Source organism: Mauremys reevesii, linkage group 3 (genome assembly GCF_016161935.1).
Source record: "Mauremys reevesii isolate NIE-2019 linkage group 3, ASM1616193v1, whole genome shotgun sequence".
NCBI classification, from domain to species: domain Eukaryota; kingdom Metazoa; phylum Chordata; order Testudines; family Geoemydidae; genus Mauremys; species Mauremys reevesii.
Window position 1 is genome coordinate 158711557 of NC_052625.1, and position 22245 is coordinate 158733801.

At 41.6% G+C, this 22245-nt stretch overlaps 1 protein-coding gene across 1 annotated transcript in view; it reads left to right on the forward strand.

Annotated features, from left to right (window-relative positions):
* LOC120401373 (protein eyes shut homolog) overlaps nt 1-22245 on the forward strand; it is a 676185-nt gene that overhangs the window by 109328 nt on the left and 544612 nt on the right. Inside the window, exons 2-3 of the mRNA XM_039531293.1 lie at nt 717-830; nt 12877-12999. The gene's annotated coding sequence lies outside the window, so the exon portion shown is untranslated. The remainder of the gene's footprint in view (nt 1-716; nt 831-12876; nt 13000-22245) is intronic.

Sequence of the window (22245 nt, forward strand, 5' to 3'; positions counted from 1 at the left end):
TCTATCATCAGTAAAACTAGTGCAACTCACTTGAAAACACTGATGTTGCTGTGGTGGAACTGAGAGGTTTGAAGCAGCAGCTTCCTTTGTTTGTTGGAGTCAGCAGTAGCAGCTCGTTGCATCAACTGGGATACTTCAAGTAAAATACGATGCACTAAGAGTCTGGTCCTCTGAGCTGTTGCGTTCCCTCACTTTTGCTTTTGGTGGGAATGGAGGGCACTATGTACCTTATGAGCTTGGATCCTGTGTTACTACTTCTCAGATTTATACAGCACCTGCTGTTTAATGCATATCTTCTGACTTGCCTTCCATTCTTCTGGCTCATCCAAGTTGCAGTCTTTGTGGTTTCCATGTTGCCACTCTAAAATAATGATTCAAAAGCTCTATATGTAAACACAAGGAGGTGAAAGAGCCCCAGACAAGTGATACAATAAGGACTACATGATGGGTGCCCATAAACTGAAAGCACCCCAAAATCAGTGACATTTGTTTTGTTTTTTAAATATTGTCCAAGAAGCTTGTCAAATGTAATACCATGTTTCAGTGGGAGAGCTAGAATCAAACACAAGTGTTCTGTCCTCAAGTCTCCTCCTGCAATGGGGATTTGCATCTGAATGTTTCTACATTTTAATTAGGCAAACACATTTGAAATAAAAACTTTGTGTAAGAATACACATGAAAACTGTGAAAATCAAAACCTTCCATTCTTCACGCAGGTTTTTCAGGCCAATACTGTGACATAGAAGTGAATGGATGTGATTCGGGGCCCTGCTTGAATGGTGCTGTCTGTCAGAGTAAAGTCAATGGATATGATTGTTTTTGCCCTGAAGGTAAGTTGTTCAAAATAATGTATTTTTATTATAAGTGACAATTTGCAAAAATTGCCTGAAGATTATGAGGTGTCTTCCTGACAGTCTTCAAAGCATTTGTTAGAACTTTTTCCCTGTCAAGATATGTTATTCATTTCTGAAGTCTCATTTGCATCTATGTCCATCAAAGCAAACTACAAATCTAATGTTCACACAAAAGATACAAATAGTATATTTGTAAGTGTTATGTCTCATGCTATAGCCATGATTTTAACAATGATAGAATGATGGTAATGAAAGCAAATGGACATGTGAACTTTACAGAATGTTTGATCAAGAAGTTTATCAGGAAAACGCCTAGTACAACTAAACAGCCATGCACTTTGAGTATGAGTATCATTCACAACATTTTAATAGAAATACTACTACTTTTTGAAATGAAGATACAGTGCCAAGCATTTTAGAGCTCTCTCATCCATTCAGAAAAAGGTGTTCTATTCTTTTTCTTCCTTTTTTTTGTCTATTTCTATATAAACACAACATTGTTCAATGTGTACTACTATGTGTCATTGCAGGGAAGGTTCACAGAACTAATTTTGAGTATGTTTTTCAATGAAAGTCTTTTAAATATACTTTTATGAGTAGTTTCCTTTTGGAATATTGCTAGGATTTTTTCTTTTGTGGGAGGCTTATGAGAAGGAGGATCAGTATTATAATTTGGAAAGATGAAGTTGTCTGGTGTATTTATAACTGGAACATCTATAACAGCTTACTTTTCATCTCTAAAAAAATTATATGTTCAAAGTATGAGCTGAAGCTTCCTGTTCATTACATTTCTTGTAAATTTTAAAGACATTGGATACCAGTACAAGCATTATAATGTGAATGCTATTTTGAAAAACATCATATAAAATGAAATTGTTGCAAATAGTTTTATTAAAATGTCACCTTTACCATTAGTTAGCTTTAAATTTAAAGCCAGTATGGGTATTGGATAGTTGAAAATTAAGGTTAGATGAGATCATTTCCCTATTTATTCTGCTTGACTCACTTAGATCATTTGAGTTAGGAAAATAAATCTTGACATTCATACTGATCATGCTGTAGTTTACTTGTTACCTGTGAGATGTGGGTCTGATTAAACTCTGCGAATGAGAACAGTTACTGTATACATTATTAATGAACTCAGGGTAATTGTCAAGCTTTATGACTTAGGGATCAGTGGAAATTGGTTCCATGGTCAGTTTGAGAAATTATGAGAATATGCCATGCACTGAAGGTGCTGATAGCTTAGCATTTGTCATGGTCTTCCTGCAGCCTTGGTCTGTGACAGCACTAATGATAGTCATTTTGTAGCGTGACCATGCATTAGAATACATTTACAAGAATATAAAATGTCAGATATTGGAGTGGAGATTCTTCAGATTTTATGTTAAAAAATCTCTGATACTCCTAGTAGTTAGAATTTTCTAAAAGTTAGTTGCTCATAGTCTCCATTCTGTAGATATTAATGGATGGCTAAGGCAACCACTAATGATGTGGGTAGCTGTATTCAGCTCCAAATAAACGAGATATGTGTGCTGACTTCTGCACTATACTGGTGCAAAATATCCCACTGTAATAAATAGCAGAGCCAGGACTGAGGTTCATAAAATATTTGCCTTCGCTCCCCAGGAGATTCCTGCTAGTAAGGCAGTGTGAGAGATGATTTGTTTGTCTGTGTTCCAGATGGGACTGGTATGTTAAACTGCAGTCCAGTTTGACTCTTTAAAAAGTGGCAAATGGCTGGAAAGGAAGTGGACCAATTTTCAACACATACTGTAAGGGCCAGGTCAGCTGGCCAGGTGACCATTCAAATGGAAGGTTGTTGTTTCTGTTTTAGAATCACTTAATATAAGACTCTATTGATGTGGTTAGAGCATTAATGTCCTTGCTAGTGATTATTAATGTGAAGTAGAATATAAAGAACTTTATAAGTGATGAAATGGATAAAACAGAATCTGTTTGGGTCAAAATCACTTTGGGGAAGAAAGCCACTAAATATTCTCTTGGGATAGTGCTTGTGGTATGATTCAGACCCCCAGGATCCAATTCGGATATGAATAGAGACCTCTATAATATTTTTAATAAAATAAATGCTACTGGGAATTGTGTGATTATGGGAGACATTAACTTCCCAGATATAGATTGGAGGAAAGTGCTACTAATATTAGGTCCCAGATTTTCCTGGATGTGATAGTTGACAGATTTCTTCACCAAATAGTCACTGAACTGACAAGAAGTTCATTTTAGATTTAGTATTGTAGTGAGGACCTCATGGAAGAATTGGTTGGTGAGGACAACCTGGGAGTGATCATGAGGTAATTCAGTTTAAACTACATGGACGTATAAAAAAAATCTGTAATTAGAGTCCTTGATGTCAAAAGTCTAAGCTTTAAAAAAAATAAGGGAATTAATTAGGGAAGTGGACTGGACTGAAGAACTCAAGGATCTGAATGTGGAGGAGGCTCAGAATTAGTTTTTGCAACTTTGACTTAAACTAAATGACGCCTGCATCCCAAGCACAGCTGGGGGCTGGTGGGATTTGTAGGGAAGGGTTGCAGACCAAGCTGGATGAGCAAGCATCTCAAACAAGTGATTAAGAGAAAGCAGAAAGTTTACCAGGAATGATGATGATATGGATCAGCAAGGAAAGCTACCTCTCAGAGCTGAGAGAGTGTAGTTAAAGTGAGAACTGCCAAAAGCCAAGCAGAATTGGATCTTGCAAAGAAAATTAAAATGAATAGTAAAAGGTTCTATAACCATATAAATAAAACAAGGAAAGTAGAAGTGGGACCAGTAAACACTGAGGATGGGGTGGAAATTGAAGATAATCTAGGCATGTCCCAACATCTAAATACGTTGCCTCAGTTTTTAAAAAGGGTAATAAAAAGTTTAGGGATAGTGACAGGGTGGCTAATGGAAACAAGGTAATGGAAATAGAAATTACTACATTCTAGGTGAAAGTCAAACTCAAACATCTTAATGGGACTAAATCAGGAGGTCCAGTTAATCTCCATCCAAGAATATTAAAGGAACTGGCACGTGAAATTTGAAGTCCAATAGCAAAGAATTTTAATCAATCTGTATACTCGGGGGGTAGTACCTTTATGACTAGAGAATTGCTAATATAGTTCCTGTTGTTAAGAAATGGGAAAAAGTGATCCAGAAAACTGCAGGCCTGTAAGTTTGACCTCAGTTGTATGTAAGGTCTTGGAACAAATTTTGAAAGAGAAAGTAGTTAGCTATAGAGATAAATGGTAATTGGGATAAAATACCACATGGTTTTACAAAAGGTAGATCATGCCAGACCATCCCAATCTCCTTCTTTGAGAAGATAACTGATTTTTTAGACAAAGACAGTGCAGTAGGTTAATCTACCTGGATTTCACTAAGTCATTTCATACAGTTCCACATGGGAAATTATTAATTATATTAATCCCCATCTCTTCCAATTTAAGGATTGAGAGATGGATAAAGAACTGGTTAAAGGGGAAACAACAACAGGTCACAGTGAAAGATGAACTGTCAGACTCCAGGGAGGTTACTAGTGGAGTTCATAGAATCATAGAATCTCAGGGTTGGAAGGGACCTCAGGAGGTCATCTAGTCCAACCCCCTGCTCAAAGCAGGACTAAACCCAACTAAATCATCCCAGCCAGGGCTTTGTCAAGCCTGACCTTAAAAACCTCTAAGGAAGGAGATTCCACTACCTCCCTAGGTAACCCATTCCAGTTCTTCACCACCCTACCAGTGAAAAAGTTTTTCCTAATATCCAACCTAAACCTCCCCCTCTGCAACTTGAGACCATTACTCCTTGTTCTGTCATCTTCTACCACTGAGAACAGTCTAGATCCATCCTCTTTGGAACCCCCTTTCAGGTAGTTGAAAGCAGCTATCAAATCCCGCCTCATTCTTCTCTTCTGCAGATTAAACAATCCCAGTTCCCTCAGCCTCTCCTCGTAAGTCATGTGCTCCAGCCCCTAATCATTTTTGTTGCACTCCGCTGGATCTCTCTGCAATTTATCCACATCCTTCTTGTAGTGTGGGGCCCAAAACTGGACACAGTACTCCAAATAAGGCCTAATCCAGTGCTGAGTAGAGGGGAATGATCACATCCCTTGATCTGCTGGAAATGCCCCTACTTATACAACCCAAAATGCCATTAGCCTTCTTGGCAACAAGGGCACACTGTTGACTCATATTCAGCTTTTGGTCCACCGTAACCCCTAGGTCCTTCTCTGCAGAACTGCTACCCAGCCATTCGGTCCCTAGTCTGTAGCAGTGCATGAGATTCTTCCGTCCTAAGTGCAGGACTCTGCACTTGTCCTTGTTGAACCTCATCATATTTCTTTTGGCCCAATCCTCTAATTTGTCTACGTCCCTCTGTATCCTGTCCCTACCCTCCAGCGTATCAACCACTCCTCCCAGTTTAGTGTCATCTGCAAACTTGCTAAGGGTGCAGTCCACACCATCCTCCAGATCGCTAATGAAGATATTGAACAAAACTGTCCCCAGCACCGACCCTTGGGGCACTCCACTTGATACTGGCTGCCAACTAGACATGGAACCATTGATCACTACCCGTTGAGCCCGACCATCTAGCCAGTTTTCTATCCACCTTACCGTCCATTCATCCAGCCCAGACTTCTTTAACTTGCTGGCAAGAATACTGTGGGAGACTGTATCAAAAGCTTTGCTAAAATCCAGAAATAGTACATCCACTGCTTTCCCCTCATCCACAGAGCCGGTTATCTCGTCATAGAAGGCAATTAGGTTAGTCAGGCAGGACTTGCCCTTGGTGAATCCATGCTGACTATTCCTGATCACTTTCCCCTCCTTTAAGTGGTTCAGGATTGATTCCTTGAGGACCTGTTCCATGATTTTTCCAGGGACTGAGGTGAGACTGACTGGATCTTCCTTCTTCCCTTTTTTAAAGATGGGCACTACATTAGCTTTTTTCCAGTCATCCGGGACCTCCCCCGATCGCCATGATTTTTCAAAGATAATGGCCAATGGCTCTGCAATCTCATCGGCCAACTCCTTTAGCACCCTCGGATGCAGCACATCTGGCCCCATGGACTTGTGCTCGTCCAGCTTTCCTAAATAGCCCCGAACTACTTCTTTCTCCATAGAGAGCTGGTCACCTCCTCCCCATACCGTGCTGCAGAGTGCAGCTGTCTGGGAGCTGACCTTGTCTGTGAAGACAGAGGCAAAAAAAGCATTGAGTACACTAGCTTTCTCCACATCCTCTGTCACTAGGAGGTTCCCTCCCTCATTCAGCAAGGGGCCCACACTTTCCTTGACTTTCTTCCTGTTGCTAACATACCTAAAGAAACCCTTCTTGTTACTCCTAACATCTCCGGCTAGCTGCAACTCCAAGTGTGATTTGGCCTTCCTGATTTCACACCTGCATGCCTGAACAATACTTTTATACTCCTCCCTGGTTATTTGTCCAATCTTCCACTTCTTGTAAGCTGTTTTTTTGTGTTTAAGACAAGCAAGGATTTCACTGTTAAGCCAAGCTGGTCGCCTGCCATATTTACTTTTCTTCCTACACATCGGGATGGTTTATTCCTGCAAACTCAATAAGGTTTCTTTGAAATACAGCCAGCTTTCCTCGACTCCTTTCCCCGTCATGTTATTCTCCCAGGGGACCTTGCCCATCAGTTCCCTGAGGGAGTCGAAGTCTGCTTTTCTGAAGTCCAGGGTCTCTGTTCCACTGCTTTCCCTTTTTCCTTGTGTCAGGATCCTGAACTCGACCATCTCATGGTCACTGCCTCCCAGGTTCCCATCCACTATTGCTTCCTCTACTATTTCTTCCCTGTTTGTGAGCAGCAGGTCAAGAAGAGCTTTTCCCCTAGTTGGTTCCTCCAGCACTTGCACCAGGAAATTGTCACCTACACTTTCCAGAAACTTCCTAGATTGTCTGTGCACTGCTGTATTGCTCTCCCAGCAGATATCGGGGTGATTAAAGTCACCCATGAGAACCAGGGCCTGTTATCTAGCAACTTCTGTTAGTTGCTGGAAGAAAGCCTCGTTCACCTCATCCCCCTGCTCCGGTGGTCTGTAGCAGACTCCCACCACAACATTACCCTTGTTGTTCATACTTCTAAATTTAATCCAGAGACACTCAGGTTTTTCTGCAGTTTCATACTGGAGCTCTGAGCAGTCATACTGCTCTCTTACGTACAACGCAACTCCCCCACCTTTTCTGCCCTGCCTGTCCTTCCTGAACAGTTTATATCCATCCATGACAGTACTCCAATCATGTGACTTATCCCACCAAGTCTCTGTTATTCCAATTACATCATAATTCCCTGACTGTGCCAGGACTTCTAGTTCTCCCTGCTTGTTCCCCAGGCTTCTTGCATTAGTGTATAGGCACTTAAGATAACCCGCTGATTGTCCTGCTTTCTCGGTCTGAGAGAGGAGTCCCCCCCTCTTGTAATCTCCTGCTTGTGCTTCCTTCCGGTATCCCACATCCCCACTTACCTCGGGGCTTTGGTCTCCTTCCCCCGGTGAACCTAGTTTAAAGCCCTCCTCACTAGGTTAGCCAGCCTGCTTGCAAAGATGCTCTTCCCTCTCTTCGTGAGGTGGAGCTCGTCTCTGCCTAGCAATCCTTCTTCTTGGAAGACCATCCCATTGTCAAAGAATCCAAACCCTTCTCTCCGACACCATCTGCGTAGCCATTCGTTGATTTCCACGATTCGACGGTCTCTACCCTGGCCTTTTCCTGCCACAGGGAGGATAGACGAGAACACCACTTGCGCCTCAAACTCCTTTATCCTTCTTCCCAGAGCCACGTAGTCTGCAGTGATATGCTCAAGGTCATTCTTGGCAGTATCATTTGTGCCCACGTGGAGAAGCAGGAAGGGGTAGCGATCCAAGGGCTTGATGAGTCTCGGCAGTCTCTCCGTCACATCGTGAATCCTAGCCCCTGGCAAGCAGCACACCTCTCGGTTCTCCCGGTCAGGGCGGCAGATAGATGACTCAGTCCCCCTGAGGAGAGAGTCCCCGACCACCACCACCCTCCTCCTCCTCCTCTTGGGAGTGGTGGTCGTGGAACCCCCATCCCTAGGACAGTGCATCTCATGCCTTCCAATCAGTGGAGTCTCCTTCTGCTCTGTTCCCTCAGGTGCATCATCCACTCCACTCTCTGCACTAGTACCTGTGGAGAGAACATGAAAATGGTTGCTCACCTGTATCTGTGTTTCTGGTACATGGATGTTTCTGGTACTCTTTCCCCTTCTGGAAGTCACATGCCGCCACTTATCCTCGCTGGCCTTCTGTCCCTGCTGCGTAGCCTGCTCTGAATCTTCAGAACATTGTGCCCGCTGCAGCTGATCCTGATGTCTATCCAGGAAATCCTCATTTTCTTTTATGGAACGCAGGGTTGTTATTCGTTTCTCCAGACCTTGAATCTTCTCTTCCAAGATGGAGATCAGCTTGTACTTGGTACAGACAAAGTCGCTCCTATCCTGTGGAAGGAAGACAAACATGGCGCATCCTGTGCAGGTCACAACGGCGGATTGCTCAGCATCCATGGTCTCTTCCTTCTAAGAGCTCTCTCCAGGCAAACTCCTTCTGTTTGCCTCTCTGCTGTTCGCTGCTCAGCTGGTTCGCAGCTGACTGCCTTTTTATAACAGTCAGGCCCAGCTGGAACAAAGCACTCCCAGATCAAACTGGTCAAACAAGCAATTAAACAATCAAGCACACAGTCAAACTGCCAAACTGCCCCCCCAACAGACACTCAGATACTCAGGGATCAGTCTTGGACTAGTCTATATGACATTTTTATTACTGACTTTGGCACAAAAAGGTGGGTGTGCGCTAATAATATTTGCAGGTGACTTACAGTTGGGAGATATTACTAATACAAAGGAGGATCAGAAGATCAAGATCTGGACAACCTTGTAACCTGGAGTAATAGAAATGTGATGAAATTAAATAGGCAAAAGTGCAAGGTCATGCACTTAGGGCCTAACAACAAGAATTTTTGCTATAAGCTGGGGACTTATCAGTTGGAAGAGTTCGCAAAGGAGAAAAACATGGATGTATTTGTTGTTCACAGAAAGACTATGAGCTGCCAATGTGATGTGGCCGTGAAAAAGACTAATACAGTCCTAGGGTGCATCAGGTGACATATTTCCAGTAGTGACAGGAAAGTATTAGTACTGTAATACAAGGCACTATGGTGAGACCTCATCTGGAATACTGTGTGCCGTTCTAGTCTCCCATGTTTAAGAAAGATGAATTCAGATTGGAACAGGCACAGAGAAGGGCTGCTCAGAGGAATGGAAAACTTACTCTATAAGAGGAGACTCAGAGCTTGGCTTGTTTAGCCTAACCAAAAGAAGGCTGAGGGGAGATACAATTGCTTCTGTAAATACATCAGAGGGATAAATACCGGAGAGGGAAAGGAGTTATTTAAGTTAAGCACCAGTGTGGACACAAGAACAAATGGATATAAACTGGTCATCAACAAGTTTTGGCTTGACATTAGACAAAGGTTTCTAACCATCAGAGGAATGAAGTTCTGGAACAGCCTTCCAAGGGGAGCAATGTGTGTGTGGGGGGGAAACTTAACTGGTTTCCCCCAGGTGATACTGGTAGAGACCCTGGGGTGTTTCACCTTCCTCTGCAGAGTGTGGTAGGGGTCACTTGCAGGTTTAAACTAGTGTAAATGGTGGATTCTCTGTAACTTGAAGCCTTTAGATCATGATTTAAGGATTGCAGTAACTTAGCCAGAAGTATGGGTCTATTGCAAGAGTGGGTGAGGTTCTGTGGCCTACAATGTGCAAAAGGGAAGACTAAGCCCAGAAGGGACCATCATGATCATCTAAAGTCTGAGCCTATAACCTTCATGTAGATTGTTACCCACAACAGCGAGACAGATATCATCTGTATATACATACTCACCAGCCTTAGTTGTTGAGTCATAAGTATATATGTATGAAAAGGGGAGGAGCTAGAACAGATCCTTCTGGGAGTCCATGACTAAGCTGTCTGGAGTTGTGTCCAGCTTACAAGATGAATCTCCAATTTATTATAATATTCATGATAAACCACATTATGGGTTTTCAGGGAATAGTCTATAACAATTTGGCAGTCAACTTTACATGCCAGATAGTATCAGATGCAGTTGATATATCCACCATAATGGCACCAATTATCTTGCCCTTCTCAGAGGCATCTTCAGTGCCTTGTGTTAGGTAAATGTCCTGATTGTGAATTCATAATACTCATCTGAAGCCAAACCAAACAAAGGGCAGTTGTGTTTGGATAACCTCATTGATGTTCATCAGAATGAATTTCTCCATAAGCTTGTACACAAGACAAGGAGAGAGATGGGTTGGTAGCTCTTGGGCTCTTCCAGCAGTTTTTCTGGTTTCAGAATATCTACAAACTTTGCTCTGTGCTAGACTTTTGCAATGCAGATGTCCCCAAAACATCTGCATTGGTGAGGTAACAATGCAGCCAGCCTTTGGGCCCATGTGAAGTAGAATTCTATGTGGATATAATCCAGGCCTGGACCCTTTGCTCTTTTCATAAGCTTTATGGCCTAGTCCAACTCTTTATCTGGAAAAGGAGCCATCAAGTTTGAATCCACATCAGGATTCTGGAACCTCTCTAACCTCAGTTTTGACTGCAAAGCTAAAAGATTTATCCAAGTTCTGTGTACAGCCATTAGCCCCTAGCTGGGATGCAATAGCATTTCCAGTGACTGGAAACTCCTTTTTGCTGAGATGAAACTCGAGAAAATCTTTTAATGGTCTGCCAGACTTTCCAGCTAGAAAAAGTAAAGACCATCTTTGTGACGGTCACGTTTGGGGGTGCAATCAAGCCTAGCAAAAGATTGTCACCCCTTGTTCTGTCACTGAGGGCCTTAAAATGCTCTGCTGTTGTAGCTCCCTGTCTGGATGCTCTCAGCCAGCATATAACATGTATTTGGTGTCTGTGTGATAAGCAGGCTTTGGTTCAGCTACTCTGACTCAAGCAGCATGCTTGTTACATCGCAGACACATTTTGGTCTCCATCAACCTTGATTACTACTTTCAGGGTGACCTCCAATACACTCCAAATTTCCTGAAGACCATCTGCCCTGAAGGGTCCACCCCTCTCCTGGAACATTCAAAGAATTAATAATGTTTGTTCCTTTTAAGAGACAAAAGCACAGCTTACTACTTTAACTGGAGTTAACAGTCACTTCAATTCAAACACTGCATTGGGCTGGTTTAGATTAAAAATAAAACAAGTTTATTCACAAAAAGGGGGAGGGTAAGTGAGTTCAAGTACAAGGATAAAGACCAAATGGTTACAAACAAATAACATTAAAATATGATTTTTAAGGTGTAAGGCCTAACTTAATAAACTACAATCTTTGTTCAAGGTCATTTTCTCAACAGTCATCTGTTCCAGGGACTTCAATCCCCTTGGTTGAAGGATACATCTTTCTCAACTTGCAAAAACTCTAGCTTCCTTCTTCTGTCTAATGATGGATCCCAAGATGTCCTCTTCTCTTTCCTTATACATTCCCAAACTCACTGTTTTGTTCACAGACTCAGGAAGACCACATGATATTCCTGTGGAATTCCCATCCCCCTTCTGATTCATATGTAAATGGTGATTCCATTGTTTTTGCTTCATTTTATTGGAGACAGGTAGAGACTGCAGTTGCTTGTATCTGGGAGAAAATCCATTTCTCCCTTCGTTTGATCACAGACTTTAAAGCATAATAGCAGTGAGCATTTATAACTCTTTCATAGAGTCTTAACACAAACATTTTACCATGATATTAATCAGCAATGTGCAATTAGCATTCATAAAAGACCATACCTGATACATTTGTATAATACAGTAATATTATATACAATCAATTGATTCATTTGCTTATCATTTGAGATTCAAAGTCTGTCTTTATAGACCAGATAAAGTTTCTCTCCACTGCTAGGGTATAGACATCATGTTGTCTTCTCCCCCTCTTGCTAGCTTGATGGCTTTGTTTACCTTATATGTAAATAGACCTTCATTGTATCTGACTGATGAGCAGGCTGGACAGACAAACAGATACACATTTCTTTGTCTAAGGCAGACCATACTTATGCATTACTTGTCAAACACATTTTAAGACTATAATTCTGCACATATCTATAACTTTACATCATCAGAGAGGAATATTAACAATGAGTGAGCTATTGTTTTTTTCAGTGGTATCTTACATGCCACCTTTTGTGCATCTATCATGACAATAGTGTGTTAGACTTGACAAGAATTGCTGACGCAGACTAGTGTACTACCAATGGTTTTTATATCATACTGTCTCTCTCCATTGACCATTCCTGCTGACTAGAACAGGCACAGCAGTTGCCACAATGCAGAAATTTGGCTAAGCCCAATCTTCAGAGTATGACTGTGGGCCAGCAATGAAGATGATCAAATGTTGTTGAGGAGTACGCAATTAGAAGATTGGAGGGAGGACAGCAACACCTTGCTGCCCTTGATGATATGGGAGTTAGACTGCTAAACAATCTAGATATCAACTTGAAATGCATATGAAAAGACTTTTGTAGAAAACCCTAACCCTAAGTAATGAAAATAAAATAAATAGATTAAAAAAACTGTATCAATATTGATTTTAAGCTATGTTAGCAAATCAGTCCCAAAAAATCAATACAAACCATTGTCCTTCACAAGTGATCTTAAAATGTATACATTTTTTTCACAGAGTATTACTAAATCAAAAAAACTAAAAGTGGATTTAAGGAATACCAGATCCTTATGTTTGTGTGTGTTCTTCCAAATACTAGTTCTTTAAAAGTACCCTTGAAGGTCAAAAGTGATAATGTACTAATGACAGAACAGAAAAGGCTTTTAAAAGAGCTTGCAGTAAAACCATAAAAGAGAATTATTTCTGGGTTTTATGGAGTAATTTGATAAGAATTGATTTATTTACAATAATTGGATCTTAGAAAAGAAGGCATAGGTATAAACTAATAATAAACTGCTTTTTGTTTTTTCCAACTAAGGATTTGAAGGTCTGAACTGTGAAATCAACTTTGATGAGTGTACTTACGGCTTTTGTAGAAGCAATTCAACTTGTTTAGACCTGGTTGCAGACTACACATGTGTTTGTCCTCCAGGCTTCACTGGTAAGATTTTTTAAACTCTAAATAAGATAATAAATATTTAAATTCTCTATTAACTATTCTAAAATTAAAAATAAATAAACAGTTCTTTTGATTGCATTTTATTCATTGTTTTAGTGTTAATAAAACTAGATTCAGCTCCCGGTGTGGTATCCTGTCCTATCAATTATTTATTTTAATTCCCTGCTATAAAATGAGCAGAGATTGCGGATATAAATGCTATTGTATTAACTGATAGCAAGCAAGTGCAAAAACAAATAATAATAATAAAAAAACCCTCTAGTAGACAGAAAATGTTCAGAAAATATCTAGCCTGTTATGTGTAGCAGAATAGCATTTCAAAGTTTAGCCAGTCAGTCAATGACAGCTATATACAGTAATGTTTATCTTTTGAAGATTGTATCACTACCATGCTTTTTTTGTGATTTGGAGAAAAAGCAAGAATGAGATTCAGTTCTAGGCAGGAGAACACTTTGTTCACTTCAAGGAGGGTACAACACAATCCTAATGATAAATAGCTTAGCAAGTGCAAATTTATTTTAGTATATAATAAGATTAAGAAAACTGGCAAATAGTTCTTGCATCGGGGTCAGCCTGTTCTATGACCCCTGATCCACATCAGAAGCCTCTAGAGGGCTCATGGGAAAACTAATAAAGCTGCCTTGGCAGGGGCATAATAACTAATATGCCACAAGGTCAGTGTCTGGAACATATTGATTTTTGAGTTGCTGTTTTGGAGAGTTAGATGAAACAGCAGTAACAGCGATGGAAAATGGGAGGACAAACAGTAGTAGACAAGGCTGTGAGTAGCGCTTGGACGGTGGTCATGTGCTGAATAGTCTGAGAGAGGTACTTGCATACCATGGTGAAGAGCATAGTATAAGAACCAACTTAAGTGTGTAGATAAACCCGAGAGAGACCAGAGATACACCCGAATGCCTATGAAGTGCTGCATGCTGGGATTGAAAGAAGAGATGGACATGTGGGGAAAGGGAAGAGACAAGGAGATGAATGAAAACTATAGGGCTAGCTATTGAGCTTAGTGGAAAGGAGCCGCCTGTGTGAAAATAAAAGGTTTCAGCCTGGTGATAATGCTGCTGTTCTTTCAGCTCTGAATGGATCACCCTTTGGGACTAAATGGTGAAGAATGTGCGTGGGATGAAAGGGGTGTAATATAATACACACATTTTTCAGACCTGTGAAGACAATGGTAGCTGCACCAAGAATGAACTTATTTACAATTTCTCACTGGTATAATTGCAGTTTTATACAGTATTGCTAGTGTCACAAATGAAATATCACTTTTCAATGAGATAACCACTATCAGCATTAAGCTCTGAATTGCCTCTATTAATAGGAATTGGGGATAATTTGGTCCTTTGAAACACAGCTCCATTACACTGGGCTGAGGTGGTGTTCATATCACAAAACCCACAATCATAATTGACAGTGTTCAGTCAACAGACTTTCAGCAGAGCCTCAGCCTAAGAGGTTTAGAATGAGCATGTGTTATCCCTTTCATCCACAGGAGTGGTCTAGGGGCTTATTGGTGAGGACTCTTGCTTTGCCATTTCCAATATCATGCTTGTTCTTTGAAATTCTGTTTCCATATACCTCTGTCTAGGACCATTCACCATCATCAACATAATTTAAATATAGATTTTAAATATTCAGATGTTGCATTTTAATCATGGAACTTTTTTCTGTTGCATTTTTTCAAAAAATGTCTCTCTTCAAATCAGACCTAAGCTCCCATTGACACCCTAGTCCTTCAAAGGAATCTTCACTTGTGTGAAATGGAATTGGAGACAACTGGATTGCCCCTGGGCGTAATAGTCTGTTTATTTCCTTTGCAGGCTGTTATTTAGATATGAAGGGAAATGGAATTTTCTGTGTCTCAGAGTAAGAGGATATCCATATTCTTTCCCATTTACCACCACTTCTGTGTGTTCTATACACAATTCTGTTATTTCTGGAGTGCAAACAAGAAATTACTGTTTGTGTCACTCTTTAATTCTCTGAAGAGCTCTTTCCACCCAAAGGAGAAAAAAGAGTCGGACCAGAAATCATAAACTCCACTGTAGTCCAGCAGACACACCTCACTGATATAGGAGATTTAATTTATGTAGGAGAACTGAAAGAAGAACAGAATTAAATTGTGAATGCCCAGTTAAGACTCTATCGCATGTTAAATTTTGGCTACAAAATTATTACTGTTAAAGCTACATGTTGTTAATTTACAATTTTGCCCTTTCATTGTGGATATTTAATTTTCATTATCTGTCTTTGTTATTTTCTCTAATTTTATCTTGAATACTTAGAATATATAAATGTTCACAAAAGGCTACTTAATAATTGAAAAGAAAGGCTTTACTTTTATGATCTGAATACTCCTTATGCTTCAGTACACTATCCCCAAATTATCGGTATTTGTGGTTTTCATTATTACCCTGGGCTCTGAGTTTACTGCCTAGCTAAATAGATTATCAATAAAATACAAAACTCTTGTCAAAGTGGTGATATTGTTTTCTCTCTTTTACACCATGAAGAAGGTTCAGAGTTTTGTTCAAAAAAACAATTCTTTAATCACCCAAAAAATCAATTGTTTATTGAAAGTTTATCTTGAGTCAAAACTTTTTGAGTCAAAAAAAATTTGTATGGAAATCTCTTGAGTAAACTTACTCGCAAAATTTCCAGAAATCTGGGCAAAAAATACAGCAAGAAATGTTTATTTCATCATATTTCTCCTCTGATGGTTTGTTTTAATTGCACAGTATTTCTGAGACATCCAGACCCTATAGCATTAAAGCATCAGTGTTTTGGGACAAGGAGTGTTTTCTGATCCCAGATAGGTGAATAGGCAAATTTTTTTTTGTTCACAGTAACCCCGTTTCTTCCTTGAGTATCTGTGGATCTCGCTCTTGGTGCTTATGTGCCCTATATACAGGAGGCCAGAATCTTTTAACCAGCAATGTCTTCTTAGTTATTGTAGTCTCTCTTCTTACATAGTTAATGAAGTGACTGTACTTTAGTCTCTTTTATATACTTTTTTTTACTAACCCATTGGTGGCGGGGAAGGGGGCAGAATTAGCTAAAGTTGGTTTGTCTATTAGTTGGTTTGTTTGTCAGCCTCAGTAACATGGCCACCAGCTATTAGCCCTGTGGCTGAACCAAAATCTCCCAACTTTGAAATATGTTTGTCATGCAGCCTTTTTTATGACTTCATATCCTACTCCAGCAGAGTTCAGCATCAACTCAGAACAGGAACCACCACTCTTATGTGTGTCCTGGTTGTCCGTGGTTTCAAAAGCTACTTTGATACTGAAGCCTACAGAACCTATTATGAACATTGCACTGCATCCATTTGTAATTCAGAGGAAATATGTGAGCCCTCTTCAGATTCCAGTCACCCCCAGGTTAAAAGCATCTCCTGTTGAAGAGTTTTGTTCTTCTGAGTTTGTCCAGTATCAGAGGGGTAGCCGTGTTAGTCTGGATATGTAAAAGCAGCAAATAATCCTGTGGCACCTTATAGTACTAACACCCCACCATCAACCTCAGCCTGGACCAATCTACACGAGAGGTCCACTTCCTAGACACCACGGTGCAAATAAGTGATGGTCACATTAACACCACCCTATACCGAAAACCTACCGACCGCTATGCCTACCTTCATGCCTCCAGCTTCCATCCCGGGCACACCACAAGATCCATTGTCTACAGCCAAGCACTGAGGTACAACCGCATCTGCTCTAACCCCTCAGACAGAGACCAACAGCTACTAAATCTCCACCAAGCATTCTCAAAACTACAGTACCCGCACGAGGAAATAAGGAAACAGATCAACAGAGCCAGACGTGTACCCAGAAGCCTCCTACTGCAAGACAAACCCAAGAAAGAAACCAACAGGACTCCACTGGCCATCACATACAGTCCCCAGCTAAAACCGCTCCTATGCATCATCAGGGATCTACAACCCATCCTGGACAATGATCCCTCGCTTTCACAGGCCTTGGGTGGCAGGCCAGTCCTCGCCCACAGACAACCTGCCAACCTGAAGCATATTGTCACCAGTAACTGCACACCGCACCATAATAACTCTAGCTCAGGAACCAATCCGTGCAACAAACCTCGATGCCAACTCTGCCCACATATCTACACCAGCGACACCATCACAGGACCTAACCAGATCAGCCACACCATCACCGGTTCATTCACCTGCACGTCCACCAATGTAATATACGCCATCATATGCCAGCAATGCCCCTCTATGTACATCGGCCAAACTGGACAGTCTCTACGAAAAAGGATAAATGGACACAAATCAGATATTAGGAATGGCAATATACAAAAACCTGTAGGAGAACACTTCAACCTCCCTGGCTACACAATAGCAGATCTTAAGGTGGCCATCCTGCAGCAAAAAAACTTCAGGACCAGACTTCAAAGAGAAACTGCTGAGCTTCAGTTCATCTGCAAATTTGACACCATCAGCTCAGGATTAAACAAAGACTGTGAATGGCTTGCCAACTACAGAACCAGTTTCTCCTCCCTTGGTTTTCACACCTCAACTGCTAGAACAGGGCCTCATCCTCCCTGATTGAACTAACCTCGTTATCTCTAGCTTGCTTCTTGCTTGCATATATATACCTGCCCCTGGAAATTTCCACTACTTGCATCCGACGAAGTGGGTATTCACCCAAAAAAGCTCATGCTCCAAAACGTCTGTTAGTCTATAAGGTGCCACAGGATTCTTTGCTGCTTTGAGTTTGTCCACAGCATCTAGCAAGAAACCATCACCAAGATCAGTGACATTCTCTCCTGATCTTTCAAAAGACTGATCACTATGAGAGAAGTACACTTCATGCTTCTGATATGACTCTTGCACCTTGGATGACACCTATTTGATATCATATGCCAAAACCTTATAATTTTCAATCGTGACCATAATGGACTTCATGGATCCCACAGTCTCAGTATCCAGATCATTTTAATGCTCCTCATTCTAGATCTAGGGCCTTACATTTGCCTCACTCAGAGGACATCACAATAGAAGAGAAGGAACTGATGAGTGAAAGTGATGACATCTTGGATCAACAAGAGTCTCCAATAGCACCTTAGCACTGTTACTGTTTTTACCTTCCACACTGATAAAGCAGTTGCCACATCAGTCTCCGTCACATCTAGGGTTGCCAGGTGTCTAGAATTTGACTGTAATCCTGATCCAAAAGGGACCTTGGTGGTTCCAGTCAGCACTGCTGACAGGGCCCTTAAAAGTCCGGTCAGCAGTGCAGTGGTGCTAAGGCAGGCTCTCTGCCTGCCGTGGCTCCGCACAGCTCCTGGAAGCAGCGGCATATTTCTCCTCTGTCTCCAATGCATGGGGCAGCCGGAGGGCTCCGCACACTGCCCTAGTTCCAAGCACCGGCTCTGCAGCTCCTATTGGTTGGGAACCATGGCCAATGGGAGCCGCAGAGGTGGTGCCTGAAGATGGGTCAGCATGCAGAGCCACCTGGCTGTGCCTCCATCTAGGAGCCAGAAAGGGGACATTCCATTGTTTCTGGGAGCGGTTTGAGGCAAGCACTGCCTGGAGCCTGCACCCCACATCCCCTCCCATGCCCCAATCCCCTGTCCCAACCCCAATCCTCCATCCCGCCATCCAAGCCCCTCATCCCCAGCCCCAATAAAGAATCTGAACCCCCAGCTAGAGCTCTCACCCTCCCCAATGTCATCTGAAAGTGAGAACAGGTGTTCAAATGACACTCTTGTAGCCAGCATTACAAGATTCATATGTTCCTTCACTTTTCAACCACCATTCCAAGGGACATGTGTCCATGCTGATGACAGGCTCCGCTCAATAACAATGCAAAGCAGTGTGGACTGACGTGTTCATTTTTATTATCTGAGTCAGATGCCATCAGCAGAAGGCTGATTTTCCTTTTTTGGTGGTTCAGGTTCTGTAGTTTCTGCATGAGAGTGTTGCTCTTTTAAGAGTTCTGAAAGCATGCTCCACACCTTGTGTCCCTCATATTTTAGAAGGCACTTCAGATTCTTAAACCTTGGATCACATGCTGTAGCTATCTTTAGAAATCGCACACTGGTACCTTCTTTGCTTTTTGTCAAATCTGCAGTGAAAGTGTTCTTAAAATGAACAATATGTGCTGGGTCACCATCTGAGTCTGCTACAACATGAAACGTGGCAGAACGTGGGTAAAACAGAGCAGGGGACATACAATTCTCCATCAAGGAATTCAGTCACAAATTTAATTAACACATTATTTTTTTTAACAAGCATCATTACCATGAAAGCATGTCTTCTGGAATGGTGGCTGAAGCATGAAGGGACATACGAATATTTAGCGTATCTGGCACATAAATATCTTGCAATTCCAGCTACAAAAGTGCTATGCAAATGACTGTTCTTACTTTCTGGTGACATTGTAAATAATAAGCAGGCAGCATTATCTCCTGTAAATGTAAACAAACTTGTTTGTCTTAGTGACTGACTGAGCAAGAAGTAGGACTGAGTGAACTTGTAGGCTTTAATGTTTTACATTGTTTTGTTTTTGAGTGCAGTTATGTAACCAAAAAAATGTACATTTGTAAATTGCACTTTCACAACAAACAGATTGCACTATGCTACATGTATGAGATGAATTGAAAAATACTATTTATTTGGTTTTCATTTTTACAGTGCAAATATTTGTAATAAAAATAATATACACTTTGATTTCAATTACAACACAGAATACAATGTATATGATCATGTAAAAAAATCCAAAATATTTAATACATTTCATTTGGGATTCTATTGTTTAACAGTGTGATTAAAACTGTGATTAATTACAATTAATTTTTTTGAGTTAATTGCATGCATTAACTGCGATTAATTGACAGCACTAGTATTCGGTTTTGTGGGAGTAGAAAGTTGGCAATTCTAATGATTTCAAAGCATTTCAAGACCTTAAGAAGGTGGCAGAGACCATCAAAATACCAGTAGAGGTGTTCCAAGAAAAATCATTCAACTTAGTGACATTCTCCAAGTAGACATATGTTTATGAATTATTGTGATTTGGGACACTCTCAAGTTTCTTAACACATACACATGTTGTGTCAGATTACATATGGTGCCTCTTGTTTCTATTGTATCTTCTTTAGACCCTATGATTGCTTCAGAACCTTCAAATTACACATCTACTTTCATATATACCCATCTCACAGGAATTATCTTGGTTTTGTGGTTTCAGGAGAGCTCTATCAATTCAGAGTACTCCCTTTTGGCCTCTCCACTGCCCCCAGGATATTTATGACATATCTCTGAGTGCTAGCGGTATATTGGAGAAGACAAGGTCTTCATGTAATTCTTACCTTGATGACTGCTTGATTCAGGGAAGATCAGCTCACAAAATCTCTGTGGATGTGCAGTTAGATCTTCAATTCTTTTAATTACTGGTCCTGAGGGTTAACCACAGCAAATCAGTTCTCATCCCGACCCAGTCAGCAGAACTAATAGAAGCAATTCTTGACTCAAGTGCTGAAAGCCTTCTTATTTCAGGAAAGATTTCATACCATTCAATACTTCCAAGATTTGGGCTCTTTCACATGTGGTCTTTTATGTGGACAGAGTAACTATGACACGTAACCCAAAATGTACAGTATATTAGAATTGTCTTTGATTTTCCTCTGTGACATAGTTCTGAGAACCAGCAGCTGAACCAACACTCTGGTCATTATAAATCCATTTATTTCTCCCAGAAAGGGCCTGTTGAGGGAAGGAGTGGATAATTACTAGATTAGCCTGGTTTGGGGAGTACTAAGAAGCTAATCAGCCCATTAACTGCAAGAGCAGATAAGGAGCATAGAACAGGAAGGAAGTGCAGGGGCAAGAGAGGAAAGAGGAAGGCAGGCAGGCCAAGATAAATGGAGATCTCTGGGTGTTCTTCTTTTTCTTCTGATTGTATGACATTGTAAATAGAATTTCTACCCAGGACTGTAGGAGGGTGGTGGTTGATAAACTACAAAATACATAGCGATGGTAATGGGCTGGAGGTGGCATAGCCATTTGTTCCACAAGGCAGGAGCAGAGGGTCAGATTGTGTGGCAACTGGGGGCTTCTCCATATCTGTCTTATCTGTGCTCACAGATAACATAATGGAAGAGCTGGTGCAAAGGTTCAGCAGTCTGGGCAAAGGAGGAGACATTGCAGTAGCTCCTAGAACAAGAGAAAGAGATTCATAAGACCCTGTAGGCCTTCCAGCAGAGTCCCACTATCTGGAGAGACAGTCTTTGCTTGCCTGGCAAGCTGAGCAACGAGACTTTATTTGAGAGCAAGCCAATGAGAAACAGCAGCTACACCCAGGTGTGGCGAGTCCTGCAGCAAAGACTGGCAACCAGGTACAAGCAATAGGCCTCTATAATGTGGGCTCTGAGGACTATCCCAAATGCATTTTTAGTCACCTTTGAAAGAGTAGTTGTGGGTACAGGTTGGGACCTACAGCTAGCACCCTTATCTTATCCATAAGGGAAGCTCAGGCAGTCAGTGGTTCTCAAAGCCAGTCTGCCATTTGTTCAGGGAAAGCCCCTGGTGGGCTGGGCCAGTTTGTTTACCTGACACGTCTGCAGGTTCAGCTGATTGCGGCTCCCACGGGTCGCGGTTCGCCGCTCCAGACCAATGGGGGCTGCGGGAAGTGGCGCAGGCCGAGGGATGTGCTGGCCGCCCTTCCTGCAGCCCCCATTGGCCTGAAGTGGTGAACCACGACCAGTGGGAGCCGCGATCGGCCGAACCTGTGGATGTGGCAGGTAAACAAACCGGCCCAGCCCGCCAGGGGATTTCCCTGAACAAGCAGTGGACCGGCTTTGAGAACCACAGGTCTACCTGCCTCTAAGTGATCAGCGAGTCTGGAACTATAAAAATGGTCATGCTGAGTCAGATCAGTGGTTCATCTAGCCCAGTATCCTGTCTTCTGACAGTGGCCAGTGTCTAATACCTCAGTGGGAATGAACACAACAGGGCAATTATCGAGTGATCTGTCTCTTGTTGTCCAGTGCCAGCTTCTGGCAGTCATATATTTAAGGACACCCAGAGCATGGGGTTGTGTCCCTGAACAACTTGAATAATAGCTGTTGATTGACCTATCCTCCATGGATTTCTCTAATTCTTTTCTGAACCCAGTTGTTGTTTTGGCCTCCACAATATCCCCTGGCAACAAGTTCCACAGATTGACTGTGCATAGGGTGAAGAAATACTTCCATTTG